Genomic DNA, 6,113 nt, shown 5'->3' on the forward strand with positions numbered 1-6,113 from the left:
TAAAATAGTTAAAATATTATCATAATAAAATAAATATAGACACATTTTTCAATGTAATATATGGGAAATTATTTGCATCGTTCATGTATTTTAAATAGGAGTAATTGCTTATAAATTTTATTATATCTTTTTTTAGCTGAATAAATTTTATTATATCTACTGTAATATATTGACGGGCAATGATCCTTGAAATACAAAAATATCAAATTTTTGTGCTAATAATTAATAAGATATTAAAAAAATTATAATAAATCAAAGAGTTATATGAATTATTAAATGGGAAAATTACTATAAAGAAGATAATTTAATCACCTAAAAGCCTGATACCAACTGAGAAGCATGCAAAGAAAATGAGCTGTTTATATTGTTCACTTGTTATTAAAAGACTTTCTGATAAGTAAATTTCTTTTTTGACACTTTATAATAATTCTCACTTAATTAAATCCATTGCACAACTGTGACAGTAGTAGTATCTATCGTATACAATGAATTAAATGAAGTAATGAATAGTAAATCCAAGCCAAATCTAAAGCATGGGTTGTCAAGTTAGAAGAATAAATAAGAATACAGCAAACAGAGTTTGGGAACCAAAGACAGAGGAGGACCCAACCTGTCAACATATCTGCCCACAAACTCACATTCTTTGGTACTTCATTCTCTCCTTTCACCATTCCCCACCATCCTTCCCCTTTACCCTCTCTCTCCTAATTTTGCTTTACAATTTCAGAATACATACTTGTTTATTAATTATATAAACAATGATTATAGTTTCTGCTGTTAAAACAAGTTTAGATTCTTGAAACAACCAATCACAACAGTGTAGGTTTAGTGTTACATAAACTCTCCTAATCCTTGAACTGTGTCCCCTAATTTTTAGCCATCAGTGAAAACAGGAGTTTTACTTTTACACCATGTTATCTCTGCATTTTTCTCACATCTAGATAATAACAGTGGCCCACATGAAAGGTGAAAATATCTTGGATGCTTTGGCTTTTGGATTTGGTTGAAAGTGTGTGATTGAAATGAATGTGGAGGTGGAATCTTGAACAAGCCAGCTAGGATGCAACCAATAATGGTCAACTTTGATATCTGTTTTCGCTGTCCCTCATAAATCTGCCCATACAAAGCTTCCTTCTTTCTTCCCCGTGCTTCAACCACCCATTGCCCTTTCCTCTCTAATCCTACCCCACACGCCTCAAAAAGCCTTCCTTGATTGACTCAATTGCTCCGCTCGACAAAACTTCATTAAAATATTCTTCTATACCACCCCAGCAACCACTCCAACTATTACTTTTAACTCTGTTTTATCATGCAGTACAAGTTCTGTTTAAGTTAGCATAAGCTGTCATATCATTCTCAGGGAAAATACAACTGACTGCATTTCTCTCATTTCTGCAAATTCTGTTTGGGAAATTCGTCCAAGTTAGGTTTATGATAATCCTGACAATATTCAGCAGAGTAGATGGCTTAAAACTGAGAACCATTCCCTCCAGTTTCTTCTGCGCCCAAGATCCAGCTACAGAATCAGACACTGGATGTCGTTGCAGGCTTGCAGACAAAGATTCTTCCCAATCTATTGGTATAGAGGAAGCCAGCTTTTACCAACCATATTTATGAATTCCTCATACTTGAATACCAAAAAGCAACAGGACTGGTTCTATCAGGAGAAGTTTTGAGCTCACCCTCCGTGGGTCATGATTGGCTGTGCATTTGGAAATGCTCGTGATAACTTTATTGTTCACGGATTAGAATGAAGATAATAATCTCTGACAATGAACAATGAAATTATCATAGGAGACCATAAAAAAGAAAGATTAAAAAGACCGCATTATCAATTCAGATACAAGACTACGATTTTTCGAATAAATAAGAGGTGTATGAAACAAATATAATTGACGTGAGGATGATTTGATTTTCAGTTGCACATGTTACAAGGGAAGAAATTTGAGACGCAAACGAATCTTGTCTATTGGTGAAACATGGAAGAAGCAAAAGAAAAACAAGAATGCTACAGAAGATGTTATCATCTATCAGAAGGTTACCACCATTGATGAACAAGAACTCCGCTTTGCCTCAGAGAAGTGAAGAGCTCCATGCATTGATCATATGTTTTCTCATACTTTGGACTCCTCTGCCCAGGGCAACATCTTTGCCATCTATTATAGTGGCATTCAAGAAAAATCTCGTCCACCAAACAAATAGCTCCTGTTTCGAACAATCTTGGAATCAGATCGAACTCTGTACCTTCCACGTCCATCTTCATTACAACAAAATCATTCTTTGAGACTGTGTTCTTCAACCAGTTTGCAAAATCAAACCCTTGGATCTTCTCAACTTCACCATCAAAATCAGCAGATGATGATGACTGCAACGGTTGAATCCTACCCATGCCTCTGCCCTTGACTTCAACATGCTCACCAGGATCCCGATGAATCTCAAAGGTTAGAGTCTCATTCTTTACCCAGCAGCATAAGGAAGCAGAGTGATTCCCTTCTTCAAGCGATACTCTTGATGAAAAGTTTTATCAGCCTCAATTGCATACACATGAAAGGTCTTGTTCTGTTTTGGATACTGCTTCCTGAACCAACTTCCTATACTAGAGCCATAACTTCTAGCCCCAACATCGACATAAACATACCTCTTCTTGAAGCTTATATCAACCATTGATGGAAGGTACTTTATGTTCTTTATGTTCCTCTTCAAAGTAATCCACGGTTTCAGTGGCTCCTCAGTGATCAAAGGCTCTGCATTTCTGACCAATTCTTGTCTGTGCCCATGAGTAGAGCATTTCCCACTAGAATCATCATCGAATTTCTCAAACTCATGAACAATGCCATCAAACTCTTTCCTCAAAACAATTTCGCGTATGTGAGGCATTGAAGAATCAAATCCATCTATATCATGCGTTTTAACTACTTTGAAATTAGTAAACAAATCACAGGAATGAATTGAACTATACGTATCTTTAGCCTTTACATGGAACACCACAAACCCTTCGGGTTTCAGAGTCCGAGCAATCTCAGAGGCGAAATCTGAAGGTCGCGTCGATTTCTCGAGCCCGCCCTCGCCGGAAAAGATAAAGTCGAATGTGTTGTCGCGGAAGGGCATACGGTGAGCCTGTCCTGCTTTCACCAGTGGCTTCGAAGCTTTCTTTGCAATCCCAATCGCGTCCGAGACGCCGATCTCCTTCAATGCGAACACGTCGCGACCGGTCGGCGTCTCAACGCAGAGAGATTTCGACTCCGGCGAGAGATAGCCATAAGATACGTGATCCTTAAACACGGATGAGTAGAAACTAACGGCCTCATTCCACTCTTTACTCGAGTAAACCTCCGGTCGCGCCGCAGATCGGCTAACGATGGCCTCATTGGACTCGACAGCCAAACCCCGGCGCCGGAGCCGGCGACTACAAAGTGAGAGACTCCGGAAGGGAGAAGAAGCAGAAGTCGCCGACGCTGCAAGACTCGCCGGCGATGGTGATGACATAAGCAAACCGAACGACAACGATGAAAACCCCAAACAGAAGCAACCGTATGAGAATATTCCTGAGAAAGCCGGGCTTCGCAGCGGCAGTCTCCATTGCAGCAGATTTAACACCTTTCCGGAAGAAAATTGGATTTCACGCAAGAATGCACAAAAAAATAAACAAATGAATGAAAGCCGGAATTTTTCTTCTTTGGTGAAGAACTCAAGGAGAAAAAGAATGAAAGGTATGGTTTTCCAGGAAGAGAATTATCGGGAGGAGAAGCGAGCGGAGGTTGGTTTAGCGCCGATGAGGACGGGTCTTCTGGAAGAGAGGGAGGGAAATCTGGGGAAATAGAAAGCGGAAATAGGAGCAAAACGGGATGATGACATAGCTGCGAGAAATGGAGCGACCCTAGGAAGCAGAGAAGAGTGAGACCATTAGTGGGAGGTCTGTGCGAGAGCTGGGAGAAGTCAGTTTCAGGAGATGAGATTGTGGGGGTTGAGGAGAGTTTCTGCGGAGAAAAGAGATAAAGAAAAGGGAAGAAAGAAGAGAGATGAAGCAGTAACGCGGCGTGGAGGGGTGACCGGGATAGCTGGTTGCACGCGGTGAGAATGCGGATGGAGCTGCGCAGACGAAGGAAGCGTCTCCATCTCTGACTCCTCAATTGCCCTTCCTTTTCTCCTAAATGACGCAAATGCCATGGATTAGATAGTTCATGCTCATCTATCCAAATCAACTCGCTAAATCTTTTTTGTTTTTTTTTTCCGAAGAAGCAATATTTATTTTAATTAATTTTATTCTTCCATCCGCATTTGTTTGGTTCGGCCAAATGGTTGAGTGATACACTTTACGCCTATTTAGAATAACTTATAAATAATTTTTTAATAAAATTTATAGAATACGAGATAAATATATAAAAAAAGTTTTGTCTTAATTTACGTAAAATTTGTTTATAAGTGATTTCAATCGTAATGGTTTTGGCATTGAAGTAATCCGAATGAGATGTGGGCATTGAACATTGCATATAATCTAAGATTATCTAAATACACTTATAATTCACGAATATAAAATTATGAAGTTTGGCTTATACATACATGTATAGATGCATAGTAGGACACGTAGAGAGTTCCAGAAAGGCCAAGGGCCACGCCTTTCTATTCCATTTGACATAATGGATCATGATGAGACTTGATGGATCATGTGTAGATGGAGGAGTAGGTTTTATCATTCAAATTTAAAAAATTTTAAATTACCAACAGGGTTGGGTGTAATAGAAGAAACTAGCCCCTTACAAACGTGATGAACCAAATTTGAATCCCTATTGCAAAAGGTACCCACATTTAGTGCCTAACAGTGTCTTGAATAGGATTACCTTCAATAAGAGAATACCTATGTTTTAAAAAAAATTAAAATTAATTCTCATAATTCTAAGAACCGTATGAATCATTCTTTGGGATAATGATAAGTAACAACTCAAAGATGTGACATTTAATTGATTGGCATAATCTAATTGGCCAACATTAAAAATAAACCCATTTTATATTTTTTTTTAAAAGAAAAAGGAAAGAGAAATAGTGGAGCAAGTAAAGAGGCAAGTCCATGTTGGTAACCTAATTGAAACAGTTGGCGCCACTAATTTCATGAAGGAAGATGATGACGCAATTCTACAAGCTTCCGTGTTAATTACATAATTAAATTCTAATTATAAGTAATTGCAATACCATTATAATGGTATAATAATCAACTGCTAACTGCTGAATTTAAACTAACATCAAATCCCGATTCATTATTATTATGAAATTTAAGTGTAATGAAAATTGAAGTTGACGCCGGCTGACGTAAATCTTAATTTCAATTACGATGTGCTGATTAAGAACGGGACGACGTCGTTGATAACAAATCTGGAAGTGTGTTTATGAGGGGGAGGCATGGTTCAGCTTTGAATATGGATTTGGTGTTGTGGGGTTTACGCAAATTTGATCTCGGAGCAATCCTGTCCGTTCATAGCTTTGTCAAATTTTCCACGAGAATCATTAATGCGGAGCGTGAGAGATTTGATTGATTCCAACGCAGATTCTTTATAATCCAATTCACTTCTTTAAAAAGAAATATAAGCTTTTTTGAAAACAAGAAGTCTAAAAATAAAGATGATGCCTTGCGAGTTAAGTGATTTGATGCCGGGACCAAACGTACACGAGAATCTCGTTGCAAATTGTGCTCTTATTTTGAGAAAGTAAGTGGAATGAAAAAAAAAAAAAACAAAGAAGGGGACAAAAAGGAGAAAAAGAGAACGGGACACAAGTATAATATGCCGAAATTAGAAGAAGAGGAAATGTTCACGGAACATAAATTAAAAACTAAAAAAGAAATCTGAAGAAGAAGGAAGAAAAAGTAGAAAAAGGTCAAAAACGGAAGAGGGATCAGAGAAATTCTCGTGCTGTTCTGTAAACAACATTGGAAACTGACGAATGAAATCTTTTTTTTTTTTTGCCACTTCTCACTCGTCCTGTTATTTGTTGACGTTGAGCTTGGTACAACAACTCATCACATCAAGCTTCAGTCTTAAAAAATTCTCATGTTGACAGTAAATTTTTTTTTTTTTACTACAAGGACAAGCTACAACTTGGAAAAACTAATTATATGTTCA

The 6,113-nt window shown here is 37.7% G+C and overlaps 1 pseudogene; it reads right to left on the reverse strand.

The window, feature by feature from the left end:
- Window positions 1-1,765: 1,765 nt before the first annotated feature.
- On the reverse strand, window positions 1,766-3,605 carry LOC114742271 (uncharacterized; annotated as a pseudogene).
- Window positions 3,606-6,113: the final 2,508 nt, after the last annotated feature.

The sequence above is a fragment of the Neltuma alba genome, unplaced genomic scaffold (genome assembly GCF_004799145.2).
Source record: "Neltuma alba isolate B1F8T4 unplaced genomic scaffold, ASM479914v2 tig00003699_pilon, whole genome shotgun sequence".
Taxonomy (NCBI): Eukaryota; Viridiplantae; Streptophyta; class Magnoliopsida; order Fabales; family Fabaceae; genus Neltuma; species Neltuma alba.